Below are 19,619 nucleotides of genomic sequence, written 5' to 3'. Positions count from 1 at the left end.
AGAGAGAGAAGGGGAGCGGCGCGAAGGCCGGGGAGAAGCAATGGAGTGCTCTGCCGGGGCGGCGATTGAGCGACGAGGGCGGTGGTGCAGGACTCGGGGGTGACGCCAGCGGTCATTGGGTTCTGCCGTCAGGGCGGCGCAGGAACGGGTATGCCGGTGGTTGAGATTTGGCGGAGGCGGGCGTCGTCGTGCAGAAGATTTGATAGAAGCGACCGGTTTAACGGCGCTAGAATCGAGGGCGCACAGGTGAGAAGACAGGCAGCCGCGGGCGCGCGGGCGAGCGCGGAGCAACAGATTGTCGGGCGGCTTCTGACAGGGCGGGGAAAGGAGCTGTCGCTGCTGTGGTCGGGGTTGGCGGTGGAGGAATCGTCGTGTAGCGGAGACCAGGCGGCGCGACTGAGATCGAAGTGACAGAAAAGACGGGCGACATCGGGCTCTGCGGCCGGGATCTGGCGGTGTGATGATGGGCGCGGGAGTCAAGGTGCTACAGAAAGGTTGCAGAGGGTCTTCCGCCGCCATTGGGGAAGGGGGCGCGAGAATCCACTCGGTCGCGAGCCATAGACAAAACTGAGCGGCGGGCGTCGGAGAAGATGAGCCACGCGGCGGGAAGACTCTGAAGCGGGCATGCAACTCGAGTGCGCTGGTCGTGGAAGATCTGGGGAAAAGATCTCAAGGGTCCACTGGTTAGACAGAACGGCATTTGCGAAGGACGTAGAAGGATCTGACGGTGGGCTGGGTTTGCTAGGGTCGAGAGCGGAGCAAAGCGGGGAGGGGTCGGGACCGGGCGGGAGGCTGAGCACTCAGGTGCGGTAAAACAAGACAGATGACTATGATCAAGGGCTAGGATACGATTGACTAGGGAGATTAGGGACCGGTCATCACACCAGTCTAGGTTTTTCAACCTATTCTAAGCAATCATAGAGCCAAACAAGGTATGTATATCAACAAAACCATATCATCATCAGATTCCTCTTTTACTCAGGGTGACATAGCGATCAAGCAATCTCAAACTGTGAGAGGCAGACGAATCGATTCGAGTTCTTTAACCATGCATGGTGAACCTAGCCTCACGACATCCACGCACCCAGAGGTCGCTTCCTCTGTCGGCCTTCCCCATCAATCCCCTAACCCGTGTCGGGCCCATTTCCTTTGGTGCAAGGTTCCACAGACCCGGCCTCTGCCGTCCTGTGACCACGCTTGCCACCACGTGCGACAACCAGCAGGGGAAACTCCGTTCCAAGAACAATGGGGCGACCGCTCACGTCTAGGTTCAATCTGGTACTAGGCTTCCTCATCTCATACTAAGTATGAGGCTAGTACTTTCAAACACTTGATCACGAACACCACCACTGTCGGGCCTTAGCACGTTTTCATAGACAGACGGGGCAACCATCCGTCCACCAAAGAGTTACCAAAACCCTGCCCCGTCCATCGTCCTTATAGTTGTAACAGAAGGGTAGACATCCATCTCCTACAACTCGCGAGTGACAGGGAATCACTTGGCTTTTACCGTCTCCTAATTAAGCAAGGCAACTACCAGATCCAACAGCTAGTGTTCAAATCATGGGGAGCTAAGTCATGCATCTATGGTTCCAAATAACTCCTATACGTAAATGCACAAGCATGTTACAGAAGGCATGCGCAAGTTTGGAAAACAACGCAGGGTTTTTATGCAACCGGGGCTTGCCTTCGAGCAAAGAGGAAGAGAACTGCTCGACTTCGGGGGCGGCTTCGGCTTTTGGAAGAAGGAGCTCAGCTACAGCGTCGTCTTTTGGCGCCGGGTGTAGCTCGTAGAAGTCGTCGGCGAGGCGCAGCTCTACACGAATGCAATGCAAGAATTAGCATAGACGGTTATTTCAACAGCAACACTTGCTCGCGACAAAGAGCAGGAGGGTAGGGAGGTTCAAGAGAGCTGGTGAAGATCAATAGGTAAGGGTCGGAAAGGAACTTATGCTCTGATCCTTGAACTAGAGGATGTGGTATACTAGGGATCCTCAGACGCAAGCACTGAAGGGTTCCTAAGTTTTACACATACACCCTCGGGTTGAAGAAAAAGATCACAGCCGAGCCCTCGGGCGAGGCGGATAAGGGTCGGCGGAACAGATAGGGTCGGGCGAGACGGAACCGGGGTCGGGCGGATAAGTGGGGTCGGGCGAAGCGGACTGGGGTCGGCAGCTTACCTTCTTCCTACAAGGAAAGCTTGGGGTCGGGAAGAAGCAGACTTGGGCGGAGGGACTAAGGCTTTGAACAATGGCTAAGACCGGCAGTGCTCTGGCAGCGGCGGTGCTTCTTGTGGATCGCAAGTGAGCTTTCACGCAGCACGGAGGAGCAAGCGGCTGGGTGGCTTGGAGAAAACGGAGGGGAGCTGAGGGGAGAGTTCCTCAAGAGCTTAGCGTGTGGCGCTAGGAGCTTGAGCAGGGAGCAAGAGAATGGCTGAAGGCAACAATGGCGGAGGGAACTCCGGCGGGCTTGTGCATTCCTTTTTATAGCTGTTGGAACGGGGAAGGGAAGTGGCGTGGGAGAGAGAAGGGGAGCGGCGCGAAGGCCGGGGAGAAGCAATGGAGTGCTCTGCTAGGGCGGCGATTGAGCGAAGAGGGCGGTGGTGCAGGACTCGGGGATGATGCCAGCGGTCATTGGGTTCTGTCATCAGGGCGGCGGAGGAGCGGGTATGCCGGTGGTTGAGATTTGGCGGAGGAGGGCGTCGCCGTGCGGAATATTTGATAGAAGCGACTGGTTTAACGGCGCTAGAATCGAGGGCGCACAGGTGAAAATACATGCAGCCGCGGGCGCACGGGCGAGCGCGGAGCAACAGATTGTGGGGCGGCTTCTGGCAGGGCGGGGAAAAGGAGCTGTCGTTGCCGTGGTCGGGGTTGGCGATGGAGGAATCGTCGTGTAGCGGAGACCAGGCGGCGCGACTGTGTTCGAAGTGACGGAAAAGATGGGCAACATCGGGCTCTGCGGCCGGGATCTGGCGGTGTGATGATGGGCGCGGGAGGCGAGGTGCTGCAGAAAGGGTGCAGAGGGGCTTCCGCTGCCATTGGGGAAGGGGGCGCGAGAATCCATTCGGTCGCGAGCCAGAGACAAAACTGAGCGGCGGGCGTCGGAGAAGATGAGCCACGCGGCGGGGAGACTCTGAAGCGGGCATGCAACTCGAGTGCGCCTGTCGCGGAAGATCTGGGGAAAAAGATCTCAAGGGTCCACTGGTCGGATAGAACGGCGTTTGGGAAAGACTTAGAAGGATCTGACGGTGAGCTGGGTTTGGCGGTGTCGGGATCGGAGCGAAGCGGGGAGGGGTCGGGTCTCAGGGGTCGGGACCGGGCGGAAGGCTGAGCACTCTGGCGCGGCAAAACAAGACAGATGACTATGATCAAGGGCTAGGATACGATTGACTAGGAAGATTAGGGACCGGTCGTCACACAAGGGTTAACACTTAGACGGTTATTTCAACAACACTTGCAAGATTTCGCTCAGAAACTTGTAGCAAAACTACAGGAAAACGGGGTGCGATTCCAAGCTTCAGTTGATAGAGAACAAGACAAAAGGGTTGGATTGGGAGAAATTTATGATCTGACCCTCAGACCTAAGGAATAACTGTACCGGGGTCCTCAGACTTAACATAGAAAAGTCCTCGAAATTTTACACAGATACCCTTGGTCAAAAGAAAAAGATACAGCCGAGCCCTCGGGCGAGGCAGACAAGGGTCGGCGAAACAGACAAGGTCGGGCGAGACGGAAAAAGGGGTCGGCAGCTTACCTTCAGGCCTACTAGTGAAGTCTTGGGGTCGAGAAGGAACAGACTCAGGCGAAAGGACTTGAGGCGCTAAGGCTTGGGCGGCGGTGGGGTCCGGCGGTGCTTCTTGTGGACAACAAGTAAGCAAGTAAGCTCTAGCACCGTGCGGAGGAAACAGGCGGCTGGTGGGTTGGGAAAAGTAGGTTTGAGCGGAGAGGGGAAGTTCCTCAAGAGCTTATGCGACAGCGCTTGAGTGCGAACAGAGAAAGGTGCGGCGAGGCAACAATGGCGAAGGGAACTCCAGTAGAGGCTCTGGTACTCCGTTTCATAGCTGCGCGGAAGAGAAAGAGTCCAGGCAGCGCGAGGATCAGGTCGACGAGGATGGAGTGCTCTACCGTGGTGGCGATTGGTCGACGCCTCCATCGGCCAGCAAAGAGGAGCTTCGGGGACAGGGTCTTCGGTCATTGGGCGCTGTAGACAGAGCTTGTGCAGGCGCGGTTTTGCCGGAGGGAAAGATTGGCCAGGGCGAGCGCGGGTCTGGTCGCGTCAAGCAGCGGATTAGGGGCGGCAGCTCGGCTAGCGTGCGGCAGGAAGGAAGGAAGGGGGCACTGCAGGCGAGGGAGCTGCATGCAAGGTGATAGGGCGAGCGGCAACGCTAGCAGGCGCAGACCAGCGGCTTTGCCGGGGGCACATTACTGGCGAGGCGAGAAAATGAGTTGTCTCTGCCTGAGCCATGGTTTGCGAGGGTGGTATCGTTGCGGGGCGCGCGCGTGGGCAGCGCAACTAAGGGGGCGACGGAAAAGCCGAAAGGCATCGGGGCGCGCGGCCAAGGATCCGGATGAGATGATGAGCGCGGGAGGCGAGGTGGTCTGGCGTGGCAGCGGCCAATCCTTGGTCGCAGCGGCGACAGGGCGCCTGGCGCGACTGGTGAGGTTGCGGGCGAGACAAGACGAGGCGAAAATGGTTGCAGGGCGCTTCCACGCGCGATTGGGAAGGAGGCGCGCTGATCTATCTTGTCGCGGACGGCGACTGGGCGAGGTGGCGCTCGTCAGGGAGGTTGAGCCACGCGGCGGAGAGGCTCTGAAGCAGGGCGCACGCTGGCTCTGGCGCGTTTGACCCGAGAGATCCGTGGGATCTGGTTTTGGGTCCATCTTCCAGTCTCTGGCTCTCCTACAGCTCCAAAGTTTGGAGGAACACTGGCTTTCGGGACTTAGAGAGAACCGGCGGTTTGGCTGGGTTTTAGGGTCGGGCTGAGAACCGGACTTTAGGCGATAAAGCTCAAGAAAACCTGAGTCAACCAGATTAGGGACTTGTCTTAAGATTAACTCGGCTGATTTAAACCTGGGTCGTTACACACAGATTATGCATCTGATTGGCAGTTACCTCTATTTTCGGAAGAGATAAGGTTACTATTCAGAGAAGGTCACGTTGACCAAAGGTTGACCCTTATACCTACCAAACTAGTCGAATAACGGCTCGGGGGCTGTGTGCCACGTGCCCATCGGTAAAAAAGTTTTTTTTTCTAGGTTTTAAGAGGAAAATGATGCAAATTATAGATTGACCCTCAGCCTGATTCTTCAATTCAACCTAAGGCTTGGGGACTACTCCATATGGAGTGCAACTTTTATTGCACTTCCATATAAAAATTCAAGATTGAAGGATTCGTCATCCTGGAACATCCAGTGGGCGTGGAGGCCGTTCTAGAAGCAGTCTATAACGTCGCGCTCCGTGATGTCCATGATTGTGGCCTTCTTGTCGAAGAAGCGACGTAAGTAGCTCCGTAGGGTCTCACCTTCTTGTTGCTTGACCTACGATAAGCCGATCCTGTTGCCAGGATGCTGCATTGCCCCTGCGTAGTTGTTGGTGAACGCCACCTTGAGGTCCTTCCATGAGTCGATGGAGTTCTTGTCCAATGATTCGAGCCATGTAAGTGGCACCAGCTCCATGTAGATGGGGAAGTAGATGACTTTGGTGTCATTGTTTCCCCCAACTGCTTGTAATGACAGCAAGTAGCATCGAAGCCATTGGACTGGATCCTGCTTGCCATCGTACTTGGTGATACCTAGAGGTTTGAACTTTTTGAGTAGAGTTGTCCTCCTCACACGTCTTGAGAAGGCGGGGAACCCATTAGTATTATCTCTTAGGTGTTCAACTTCTTGCTCGCGCTCGTGGTGCCGTCCGTCGATGATAGTACGGGCGTTGCGGCTAGCGTTGATTTTATTGCGGAGGTCTTCTACTGAGCATTTAGGCTCTGGGTTAGCCCTACGGTGGACACAGCCTCCCGAGGGTACTACCCGACTACCTTCAACTCCAGCTTGACTTGGTCTGGCGCCTCCGAGTTAGCTTGGTCTGGACGGAGGGTCTCTATGACTACTGCCATGTTGACTACGCTGGGATAGGGAGCGTTGGACTGACTATATCGGATTCTACCGATCGAGTTATTCGTACGCGAGTTCCACCAGTTGAGCCAACTGTCTTGTGTACTTGTTCAGAGGCATCACACGGGTGATGAGATCAATAGATGCAATGGTAGCCACGGGAGTATGATGGTGACGCATTTGAACTTATTCAAAGGCGTTATCCAGGTTCTGGATTGGTAGGTCCGCTGCAAGGCGGTGATGGCACTCTGCTCTTGCAATGTTTCTTGCTCGTTGTCGAGTTCTTTGAGCTTCAGTCTCTTCTCCGACAACATTGGCGGTGAGCTCATCCTGCGAGACGTCATCTGGGTGATGCTCATGTCACGAGTTTCTGTCCTGTTGCTCTTCTTCTTTGTCCTCTTGTCCAGTAATGAGAGCGAAAAGTTCTCATTTTGGGGAATAACTTCTCGAGCTTGAAGTGATGACCTCCGTGGTGCTGCCTTCCTCGTAGATGGGTGATAGAGGAGTTCCCTCCGGGTACGAGAGAGTGTCGAGGTAGGCGATAAGGCGTGAATCGTCGTTTTTGGCAAGAACGGGCGGTTTTATGTTGGGCCAGTAGACGAATCTGCCTTGGGGAGTTGATGTGATTACTAGGCCCTGCTGCGGACCTGATAAAAGAGTTTCCTCGTCTAGGTCTGAGTAGTAGTTGAAGTCCTTAATCGTATCCGTATCGAATTGTGATCTGGATAGGGCATCGTGATAACTAGTGGTCGTGTTGCGGAGTCCGAACGGGAATCGACTCTGGCGGTAATCCGACTTGCACAATGGCTTATGCGCCAGCTCGTGCAGGTCAATCCGACCGGCGGAAGAAGTCAAGTTGTACTCGGACTCGTCCCCCCAGCCTCTGACTAGGTTAGAAATTGAAAATTTGCGAAAATTCTCGACAAGATCCTCCAGAGCTTGACGCTGGAGCTTCATGATTTGTTGCTTCTTCTTCAGGGCTAGCGCAATGTGGCGGTGGAAATTTGCAGCACCGTCTACGATGCAAACCCAAGAGTTGAAGATGAACGTCGCGCTTGCTTCAAATGCGACGATTGGCTTGATGATGACTTGTGTCATCGAGTTCGCTAGTGGATTCTCGGTGAGAGCCCCTACCTAGCGCGCCAGCTGTCGGTGTTTAAACCCGGCAACCTACTGGGGGCGTGCCTAAGGTAGTGGTTTGATCAGTGGGCTCGCCGAGATCAGGAACTCAAAGGTAAATGCAAACACACGATTTAGACAGGTTTGGGCTGCTAAATATCGTAATACCCTATGTCCTGTGTGTTGGTTGGATTGAATTGCTTTGGAGGGGTCCCTGTCTCACCTTATATTGCCGGGTGCAGTGTTACAGGTTGGTTGGTTTACAAAAATACTAGTTGGATTTGACTGGAGGAGTTCTACTCGTATTATTACGAGTACTGCTTTTCGTAATCCTCGATTAGTTCCTATCTTTCTATGTAAACTACGCCGTCTTGCGCCGTAGTCTCCATGTCTGATTCGTTTTGGTGTCCAGCCTCATATATAGAACTGTCCAAACCTTCTGGTGGGCCCATAGATGTATGTACGACACCGACGCCCCAGTCGAACTTCGTGCCAACCTGGATGTGCTCGCTTGCTCGGTTGCATGCTGTGCGACAAGGCAGAAGGCAAGGTAAATGTATTGACTTAAACGTTTTCCAATGGCAAAAATTTAAAAGCCATTCTAATAGTGGTTTTTGAAGGAACGTTATCCGTAAGAATGACAAATAATTAAATACAGTTGCAAATGCGACAATGGAGCCAGAGGCCCTAGCAGGCACTGCGGGCAGCATTTGTTGAGGAAGCAACGAAGCCTTCAAGAATGCAGCAACGCACAGTAGCAGCATGAGCTACACCAATTTTATATCCAGTTTCTTGGTTGTTGGTTTTAAGCTGACTAAAATATTTGGTAGTCCCTCCATTCCAAACTGTAGGTCGTTTTAGTTTTTTTATACATATTTTTACAATGCACCTAGATATAGTGGATAATGATATTTTTACTATGCACCTAGATATAGTGGATGTGTAGGTGCATAATATTATCTATGAATCTATATGAATCTAGAAAAGCCAAAATAATCTACAATTTGGAATGAAGAGAGAAGAGAGTATGTTTTTAGGATGGTTGAGATTTGGCATTTTTTCATATAAAATTTGATTTTAAGAAAGATGTACAGACCAAGGTTCTCATGTCTTAGAAACCGTCGGGCAAGAAGTTCCGGACTCAAGAGGAAGCCCGCGGCAAAATCACGCGCGCAAACTAGTCTAGCCCGAACCCTCGTGAGTCGTGAAGTCGCGAGTCGTGAGTCCAAGAATTTTTTTATTTTTAACCTTTTTTTAAATTTAATTTTAAAAATAACCTCAGTGGAAGTTTATTTGCGGCGGGTGACCCTTTTCCCACGCCAAACCGCCAGGCGCGGCAGGAAGCCTCTGCCGCGCCACATGCACTGGCGCGGTGGACCTCTACCATGGTGGCGTGGCGCGGCGCCGGGCCAGGTGGGCGCTGACGTGGGCGGCGCTCGACGCGCCAGCCTGCCTGGAACGGTAGTGTTGGCGCGCCAGCCCGCCTGGCGCGGCAGCGCCCTACCTTGGCACGCGCACCGGCTACCTCCTCCCTCCCTCTCTCCTTTCTTCTTCCTCCAGAACCGCCACGCCCGAGCCTGTTGCCACTGCCGCCCACCGCCCCACCCCCAAATCCACCAAAAATCCGGCGATTTCGGTGGGGGAAAGTTGAGGATTAGTGATCGCTTTATGTGGAAGGTATCCTCCTACTTTTTCCCTTGGTTTAGCGTTGCATTTGGTAGATCGGAGGATGTTTAGGTGACTTAGGGTTAGGTTGATGATTTCAATTTCGAATGAAATGCAATGTTGTTTTGTGTTAGATGATGCGTAGTTCAGACGCAATAGAGTCTCTGCCCGCAATATTGACGTGTAGAACTTGTTGAATGCTTCGATTTAGGTATATATTCATCCAATTGTGTAGTGTACATGACATGTGTATTTTTTGTTTGCAATATGCCCAATTAATATGTCCAATATGTTTAGTTTACAATATAGTTTATATGGTGAAGTGTTTGTATTTTGTAGATGGATTGTTTAATTTGTATGTTTGATGGTGGGATTGTGTAAGTTGGTATGCAATTATGTAGTGAACATGACATGGTGTACAGGACGTTTTTTTGCAATATATTCAATTAATTTGTCTCATATTTTTGTTCCTTAATATAGTTGCTATAGTTGATACGGTTAAGTGTTTGTATTTTGTAGATGGAGTGTTTATATTTTTTTCGAAATGATGTATATAGTTCATATGGATTACGTGTGTAAAGTTTATTTGTGTATTAATTTACTAGCACTTGATGTGTAAGTGAGATGACGTGTTTGGTTGTGAATACAAGCGGCGTAGGTGGTATGTGCGTTACGTGGGCGAGTCTGCTCCCGGCCCTTCCGGTACCTCTTGGTAGATGTGGCGTGGAAGCAGAGGTGAAACAATCAAGGCATCCAAAGACAGCCGGAAGAGCCTTCTATGTGTGCAAATGGACTTTTGATCCAATACCTGCCGCGCCTTGTGATTTCTTTTAGCGGATAGATGGACCCGACAAATATGATCTTAGGATCCGCTTATTCCTATATCATAGCACAGAGCTTAAACCATATCATCAGTTTAGGTGTTGGGTTCCTCCTCCACCAAACCCACCTAGGATGACTGAGGAGGAGAAGCAGGACTGCTTGTAGGTGTGTGAGGGATCCTCCCATTTGCAAGTGTGGTATTCCTACTAAGCTTATGCGTCCTAACTTAGGGGTTCCACCTAAGTTCACTCCATTTTTTTGATGCTCGCTAAAGACTCATGTAAGTTTATTATGAGAATGTTAGTATGATGTGTAGCTAGCAGTGATAGATTTATTGATTTATGATCACTTTTAATGTTGTCACCGGTTTTTTGTAGGATGGGTGGCTGTTGTGTGATTTCAATGAGTATATATATGGCCCAAAAGCGATGTGGCCAACGGAGGAGCAAGTGCGGGAGTTCAAGAGTGGAAAGGCACCATGGTCATGTGTGTCCTCTCCTAGCTGTAAATGCAAGTGTGGTATATTGGCAATAGAAGGTGTGGTGCCTTCTGAGCTTGGATATGGTTTGTTTTGTGGCAATGCACATGGCAACTACTGGGTGAGTAACTACTCGTCTCTTTTGTGTTATTGAGGTTGGATCTTATTTCAAATTTGTAAGAATATGAAAATCTTGTTGCAGGAGGGAAGGACATGTGATTGGGAAGATGTTTCTGGTCGTTGTGATTTGTTATTAAAGTTGGGTAATACATCAGAACCTTGGAAGTCAAGAAAAAAACAAGAACTAATAAAAAAGATTAGAAAGGAGTATGATGTGCCTATCCCTGACGGCAACTTGCTTTGGGGGGAAATATACCAAGATATGGTTTCATGAGACTGGAGTGGAGCCTGAAGGACTTTATGCGAGAGAAACTATTATTAAGTATTGGAGGCAGAACAGAAACAAGTATCCACGACCTCTAACTTCAAATGAGAAGAGAGAAAATAGGAGGAAATTGCAGGAGGAGAGGGAGTTGGAGAAACAAAGGTTGAGGGAGGAGAGAGATCGCTTAGGTTTTGTGGTTGATCTGAATGCGAAATACCCTAAGGGTTCATGGGAAGAATATTTGCAGTAGGTTAGGGCAAGAAAGAGAAGGATTGAAATGGAAGAGTTACAAGAAAAAATGGAAGAGGCACAGATGGAGACGATGAAGGCTCTTGTTGCCGATTTACCTGTTGGTAAGGTTAGTGTGGATAAGAAAGGGAAGGGAGTTGTTATTGCTGGGGATGATAATGATGATGATGAGTTACTATGTGAAGGTGACTCGGACTAGATGAACGTGTTGATTAGCTTGATCATGTTTCTCTTTAGTTGTCAAAACTATGTTCATTTATGAGACAACTATGTTTATGTTTATGGTGAGAACTACGATTACTTGTGAAAAACTATTTTCATTTTTGAGAGAACTATGTTTATTGTGACAATTATGATTGTTTGTTGATAAATATGTAAAACATGTAATATGTTATTTGCGTTGAGTGTACGTGCATGGTTGCGGTCAATGTTTGCATTTTGATAGTATGTTACATGCATATACTATTACAAGACCTATTTCGTTCTATACAAGGGCTATTTCGCGGTCAATGAGGAAGTATTCACTCTTAGATTAGTCTCCTATAAACTCTAAACTCTCCTATAAACTCTTTGCCTAATAGCCCAGGCACAACAAAAAAAATAAAATAGATTAGAAAACTCGCTATTTTCAGTTGGAGTCCGAGTGGCGGCATTCTCGAAAAAGAATACAATAGATTAGAAAATGGATTAAATTCAAAATTTCCAATTTTGTAATGGGTTAATTCGCCTCTGACCATCAAATCAAATGTGAATGACCCGTCCTCCTCCCGTCAATTTTATTACGGCATGCTATTTTTTCCATCTATTACCTTTGAGGATCAGTCGTGGTCACCTTGACGTGGTGGAAGTCATGAGTTCGAGCCTAAGAGATTTTGTTTTATATATAGAAGTTTCTCTCTTACCGCTTGCACAAAATAGAGGTGTTTTATTATTATATAAATAAATACGTATAACGTATAATAAAATCTTGCGTAGTAGTGAATTGGGAACAAGAAGAAAAAGAGGGGGCTCGTGCTTCTCTTGTTGAGGTAATAACAAGAGATCTGATTTGCAATGGTCTAAGAGGTACCGCACCAGACACGTGGCGCGGCAGGAATATGCTGTCGCGCCAACTGCATCTAAGTTCCAGTAGGTTTTTGAAGGGGGCTGCCGCGCCATGCCAGCTGGCACGGCAGAAGTAAGCTGCCGCGCCATCAGTATAGAAGTTTCAGTAGGTTTTCATCATGTTGGTGGGGCTGCCACGCCACTCAGCCTGACGTGACAATGTTGCCGCGCCAGGCCCGCTGGCGCGGTAGGAGTTAGCTGTCGCGCCAACTGCATATAACTTCCAGAAGGTTTTTGACAGGTGGGAGGGGCTGTCATGCCACGCCGGCTAGCGCGGCTGCCGTGCCAATTGTATAGAAGTTTCAGTAGGTTTTCGTTGTGTGGGCGGGGCTGCCGCGCCACGCCGGCTGACGCGGCAGGAGTAAGCTGCCATGCCAACTATATAGAAGTTTCAGTAGGTTTCGTGGGTTGGGGGCTACCGCGCCACTCCGCCTGGCGCGACAGGAGCTTACCACTGCACCAACTGCGCCCAACTTTCAGTACATTTTCGAGGCTAACTCCTGCCGACTCAGCTGTCGCGGCAAGTGCAATCCACTTTCAGTAGGTTTGCGCAATCCGGCTGATGAAACTAAAATAGCTTTTTTGTTACTTTCAGTAGGTTTGCGCAATCCGGCTGATGAAACTAAAATAGCTTTTTTGTTGTGATTTTTCTGAAACTAGTTTGATTCATCAAATTATTCCCTCTCTCCCCTAGGTTGCGTGAGCCGACCAGTACGAACATTTACGAAAAAGTACATGAAGCACAAGTATGTCACAAAGCAAACATAAGCCATTATACGAATAGAAATGAAAATAAAATCCAACTTAGTCTTTCACACACGTGATAGTTCCAACAGTCTTGCACACACATATAGCATAAATTGCAACATAGTCCTGCAATATTGTTATTGGTCATTGATTGTTTAGCCTCTTTGACAAAGTTAGTAAGAAGAAAAAGTTCTATTATCTGTTCTTTAGTTGGTGATGGCAACGCAATCACTCGAACTTTTGTCGGCCCAGTACACCTAGTGCATCACACTTGAGACATGCACATTTCATTGTCATGGCCGCCGCTGAACCGGAGGGCTAAAAGGATCTCTCGGGCGACGCTCCCTCCTTGGATGCGTAGGCAGCACATTGGCACTGCCAACATCGGTGTGGTCCCGGTAACGACGCCGGCGGGGCATCCGGGTATGAGGTGCAGGTTCCTATGGAAAAATTGAGTAGAAAGCATGACGGTGTATGACACTTTGGGAATTGAACTTAACAATCCAGAATTGAATTTGGGGAAACTGGTGAATGTACCTGGCTGGACTCTCCCTGCATCTGAGTCACAGGTGGAGCATCGATCATGCCGGAAATCTCCAGTTCCTCACCATATGTAGGGTCGTCATCCTCAGACTTGTTACCTTCAGAGTCCTCACTTGCTTGAGGGGATGCGGGTGCCTTGCCTCGTGACCTCTTGCTAGGAACTGCAGCAGTGGATGGTGATGCAGTCCTGGGGGGAGTCGCCAATGGAGTCCGTCGTGATCCTAAAGAAGTACCCTGGCCATTGCCCCCGTGGTGCACATCTGTGGACGACATGCAGTTCATCCTGCAGCTTTTCCGAACCCTCTGCAACATGTAAGCAGCATACATTTATGACTATGATATTGACAGGGTTACGAAGGTAGTACGGGCATAAGTGCAAACTAGGTTGGGCTTGTACCTCTGCGAACTGATGAAGCACACCATCACCGGATCCGATTGCGCGCTCCATGACCACACCTGTCTCGTTTGCAAGCCTTGCAAGCTGTTGTCCTTGTATGCATAGTTTTGATCCCATGAATTATCAATGTTACGATACTATGGTTACAAACTGAAATCTTAACATGTAGTCATGGAGAGGTGCACGCTCAGGCTGTGTCCCATAGCGTGTCACCGTGTTGTACACGTCAGCTATGTCATCGGACGAGTCGGACGGTGCATCCTCAATGGGACATTACTCCAAGATTGCTTCACTTTAGTTCTCGTCGAAGCACAGCACCATCGTATGTACTCATTGTTTGGTCCTGCTCGCCAGTACAGCCCATCTTCAGGATCGCATCTTTGCGTGTTCTGCCACTGGATGAGGTACTGAGCATGCTTCACCCTCCAATCATTCTCCTTGTACCTCTTCCTACGGTCGATCCTGCATCACAAATTAGTGAAGTATTACTATAACATGTTAAGTACGTGTATCGAATAACCTCCAGTAGTTATTGATTCCTGCATACCTGTGCAGTTGCTGCGAAGTCGATAATTCCAAAGGAGGGCACGGTTGCACCCTCCAAAACTGTCACATCACCCTATGTGGCATGTGGAACTCTACGACATAGTACAAGATCATTGGAGTCGTGCACCTCCACAACTCTCTGTCTCTATAGCACGTCGGTGAAAATACGATATGGCTTAGCTGCGGTTTCCATTCAACCTTCAAAAATTTGTACGCAATACTTATTTCATATGTCATTATACGGAATAGAGCTTAAAAAAACTCTGGTGACCAAATTACCTGGTGTTGCGTGACAACATCCAACTCGTTTGTGTAGGCCCTGTAGCGCCTATCCGGATTGCCACGAATGGGCTGCACATGCTTCCACACATAATAGAATGTGGGATGAGCATCGTTTCGATGCCATGGCTGCAATTGCAAGTAAGTCCAATTGTTAACATGATACAACAATTTTGAGAACTGTAAAGCGGAAAAGGGAATTCGCCGTTGTGACTTACATCGACGCGGAGACGGCAAGGTCGACCCACGGGCATTCACTCCCAAATCTAGATCTGCAGCATATAGGTGTACCCTCCAACATTTGAATCCCTCGTAGTGCGCCTGCAAGCCTTACATAGCTGCCTGTACAGCCAGGCAAGCCCCGCTGAGCCCCAACTGTACAGGGCTATGTTGTCCCAATCCTGACCCAAAATTAGGAGAACCATCCAAGACACCGTGTTCCCGGCTGCATCAGGAAGGAGGAATGTGCTCACAAAGTACCATAGCCAAACACGAGCGTATCTCTGCACAATTTCGTCATTTGCTCCCTGCGAGCAAACGTTGAAGTGCTCCCTTAACCATGCGGAGCTCACACCGGAGGTCTTCTTGGAGTTGTCTCCGTCCTTTGGCTCTGGCGGCCTAATCCCAATATGAATTGCTACCATGTCACGCCAATTCTCGTTCTGTATGATTCCCATCACTGGATGCCCCTCCAGTGGAAGACTGAGTATATGGCGATATCCTGCATCGTGATGGTCATCTCCCCAAATGGGAGGTGGAAGGTGTGAGTCTCCGGACGCCACCTGTCAACCATAGCGGTCAACAACGGTCCATCCATTGGAGGGACACCCGCAACAACTTGAACCGCAATGTCCAGAAATCCTGCTCTCTGCAGGTACTGCGCGTACCGCTCATCCCACCTAAATGGTGAGTGCACTCTAGCCCTTAGTGGCTTCAAATCCTGCAAAACAATGAAATAATTGGATTTAAGATTATTACGTACCAACAAGCAAATAGACATTGATGGAAAAGGCGGTTTCGAAAAAAAATGAAAAGTGAATGCATTTGAGATGAAAACTAAAATCCAAACTACATAAGCTCATCAACTATATAATTAAAGGGCTACTAAAGCGCTAAGTAACACAAATATGATATAAATGACACTTTCAGTATGGAATTGTGCACATTGTACACAACAAACTAGAATGGTGTTTGTCATCACCGTTTTCAAGTTCAAACTTAATGTCAGCTGATAATTACACAAGCAAATATTAAGAGACAGTCATAGCATAAATTTATAAGAATTTCGTAACAACTATTTTCAAAATGCAAGTAAAAACGCATGTTAAGCACTATTGCAACAAATTAGCAAGCATTGATAATAACAGTTCATACGAAAATCTTGCAATTCTCATCCTAAGGTACACATTCATCTTGAAATAGTACGGACTTGTAATGTGCATGCTTACAAATATTGTTTAACACGTCCAAATATTGTTTAATCAACAAGAATCTATTATCTTTTGTTATAACTGCAGAACTGATGTAGTACCTCGTGTAGGTCGGTGAGGTGGTAGGCGCGGTGCTGCAAGTCGTACGTGGACTCAAATAGCGGGTACGCTGGGGCCGCCATCCTAAAGAAACAACAAACACCATTCGTTAGTAAAAGGCTTCATTATATGATAAGTATAGTAACAATGATAATTTACTATCAATAAATGATATAATGATAACCATGCAAAATACGAGCAACACGCCTACCCTCATGTTGGAAGAACACGACATATTACTGTTTGCCCTAGATTATGTGGCCTTAGAATTTCTATTGCGGCATGTGCAATTCTTAATGATCTTGTGATACTTCGAGCAACGATTTTCCAACCTGTCCACATCAAAATCACCAGTGCTATAATCTGCAGAAAGCCTCCCTTGCGACACGTCCATGTCGCTTGTCAAACATTTCTTCTGCCTCCTTCCTACTTTATTTCTCATCAAATTGGGGTTGGGCACGTACCCTACCCCTTCATATGCCGGCCACTATGACGGATCAAGGTAAGGTTGAAAGCTAGATTCCCATATTCTGACGGTGTGCTCCCTAGAGTACAACAGTGACATGTACAAGGGACTTTCATAGTTAAGACCTTTTGCCTTGCAAGCTGTAATGAAGTGTGAACATGGAAGGTGCAACAATTGAGGAATGTTGCAGGTGCACGAAACTTCGTTCAGATCCACTCTGTAGTGTCGGCCTCCATGACTCTCACCCCCAACGTTAGTAGTACCGCAACTTCATATAGAATACACCATCATTTCTGGCCCGTACGGTTCTGCTAAGTGGTGCACGAATATAAGCTCAGCCTGTGATAAAAATTAATCTGCAACCTTCCTAATTCTATGGCCTTCATCCAACATTGCACGTGCTTTTTGCCATCGGTCCACAAAGTAGGCATTGCATTTTTTGAATAAGTATTCAATAATTCCAGAGACGGGCCTACTTCGAATGCCTTTGAAAACAACGTTTAGTGATTCCGAGTAGTTCGTGGTCATAATATCCCAACGCATCCCTCCCTCATCGAAAGCCTACGCCCATTTATCCTTATCCTCCATTTCACCCTTCAACCATTCTTTTGCGTCATCGTTCAAGTCCTTCACTAGATCTTCTAACTTCTCACTAAATTCTCTCTCCGTATGAACCTTGCATAAAGTCTTCAATTTTCCAATCATGCGGTCGGTCTTCTGCCGACGCGACATGTTAGCAGCAAAGTGCCTCGTGCACCACCTATGCACAAGCGGTGGAAAACCACACATGTGGTCCTTCGCATAATTTAGGAGCCCATGGTGCCTATCCGATATCATACACACTTGCCGTGAAGGTCCAAGTACATGTCGCCGAACAAGTTGCATAAACCATGACCAACTCTCATTATTCTCACTCTCGGCCAAGGCAAAAGCAAGAGGCACAAGATGCTGTTCTAGATCTACACCAACTGCCATCATTAGTGTACCCTTATACTTTCCAGTCAAGAATGTACCGTCCACAAGTATCACAGGACGACAATGTTGAAATGCCTCACTACATTGAGGGAAGCACCAAAATACCCTTTGGAGCATATGCTTCAAAACTCCATTGTCACGATGCATCATGCGACATGAGTCAATGAACCATTTAACCTCGGGATTGTAGTAGGCCATAGCTGTGAGTACCCTAGGAACCATAGCATACGACTCCTTCCAGTCCCCCCAAAGCAGGGCAACGGCGTGTTGCTTCGCCCGCCAAGCCTTTGAATACTTGATACGGTACCCACTAAATGCGAAGATGGACTCCACGAAGGATGGCACCGATATCTCGCTATCTTTACGGATAATGCCTAGGATACGGCCGCCCAAGGTACTTTGCTGTGCACTGAACGTGCACTCGCTTCGGCTGTGACGAACGACAAGTATGCGGTTGCACAACATTTGAAATCCTCCATTATCCGGTGCTTGATATTAGCTGAGACCATACACGACAATGGCATACTTGCTTGCACATCACATTGTACCTTAAGTTCTTGTCAGAGTGAACTACGCTTAAAGGTCTATGTAACCTCACTGCGTAGTCAGCCAAGAAAAATTTCAGCTCATCAAGACTTTTGAACTTTATTCTCTTCTTAATCACTGGACTCTCACTAAATGGTATCCCTTTAGAATTCACCATACTAGATTCACATATGGCTTTGTGGACCATACTGATGTCCTTATCATTGGGAACGGATGGCAGTTCGACATCACGTTCTTTCAACAACCGCAACTCGTTCTGGGTGTAAGAAAAACATTTATCCATACGACCAATGCTTTCTACATCATGCACGGTTGCGGTGTCGAACTGCGGTCCATCCTCTTCATATTCTAACTCCTCGTCCTTATTTTCATGCCCACCACTCTGAGATAGTGACTCCTCCTCTGCCTTGACACCTACTACCCCATCTTCCTCGAATTCACTATCTTCGGAACCCATAGAGACATCATCATCATCTATATTTGCTTCATCCCTCTCAAAAGTGTTATTGGGAAAATCATCATTGGCAATAGCAAAGTCAAAAGCATATTCTGTTTCACCTAACACGTGATGCAAAAATTCTAACTACTGGGTACCATTACGATTCACTACCATCACTTCCTCCCTCAAGACAATATTTGGGCCAGGCATACGAATAATTTCAATTATAACCTCCAAACATGCAACATTTGCTTCGTGAACTACATCCTTATAGTGCTTCCAATTTGAATCGGATGCCAAGTTCATAGAACATAATGAGCTCTAGCTTTCCCACAATCAAAACAACCTCTCAAACTCATCTCATCCACTCTACATCCATACTTCCTTATTACACGGTCAACTAAATCAGTAAAACTTGGAGGACCCTCGAAGAATTCAACTGACTCATTCATATTCTCTAACTCCCCATTTTGTTTCACAATACCACCATAAAAAAATCGAACTAAATGATCCATCTACAAAATACAAACATTTCACCATGTCATATACACTACACATTGCACATATTCGACATATCAACTGCACACATTCCACATATTGGACATATTGCAAACAAAAAATACACACGTCATGTACACTACACAATTGGATGAATATATACCTAAATCGAAGCATTCAATAAGTTCTACACGTCAATATCGCGGGCAGAGACTCTATTGCATCTGAACTACGCATCACCTAACACAAAATAACATTGCATTTCATTCAAAATTGAAATCATCAACCTAACACTAAGTCACCTAAACATCCTCCGATCTACCAAATGCAATGGTAAAACACGAGAAAAAGTAGGGGATACCTTTCACACGAAGTAGGGATCGCTTTTCTCAACTTTCCCCCACCGAAATTGTCGGATTTTGGGTGGATTTGGGGGTGGGGCGGCTGGCGGCGGCGGCAACAGGCTCGAGCGCGGCGGTTCTGGAGGAAGAAGAAAGGAGGGAGGGAGAAAGGAAGGAGCCGACGCGCGTGCCAAGGTAGGGCGCTGCCGCGCCAGGTGGGCTGGCGTGTCAAGCGCCCGCCCACGTCAGCGCCCGCCTGGCTCGACGCCGCGCCGCGCCAGCGTGGCAGGGGTCCGTCGCGCGGCAGAGGCTTCCTGCTGCGCCTGGCGGTCTGGCGCGGCAAAAGGGTCACCCGCCGCTAATAAACTTCCACTTAGGTTATTT

This window comes from Setaria viridis, chromosome 1, assembly GCF_005286985.2.
Source record: "Setaria viridis chromosome 1, Setaria_viridis_v4.0, whole genome shotgun sequence".
Classification (NCBI taxonomy): Eukaryota; Viridiplantae; Streptophyta; class Magnoliopsida; order Poales; family Poaceae; genus Setaria; species Setaria viridis.
The sequence above is the reverse complement of the archived record's forward strand: the minus strand, read 5'-3'. Positions refer to the sequence as shown.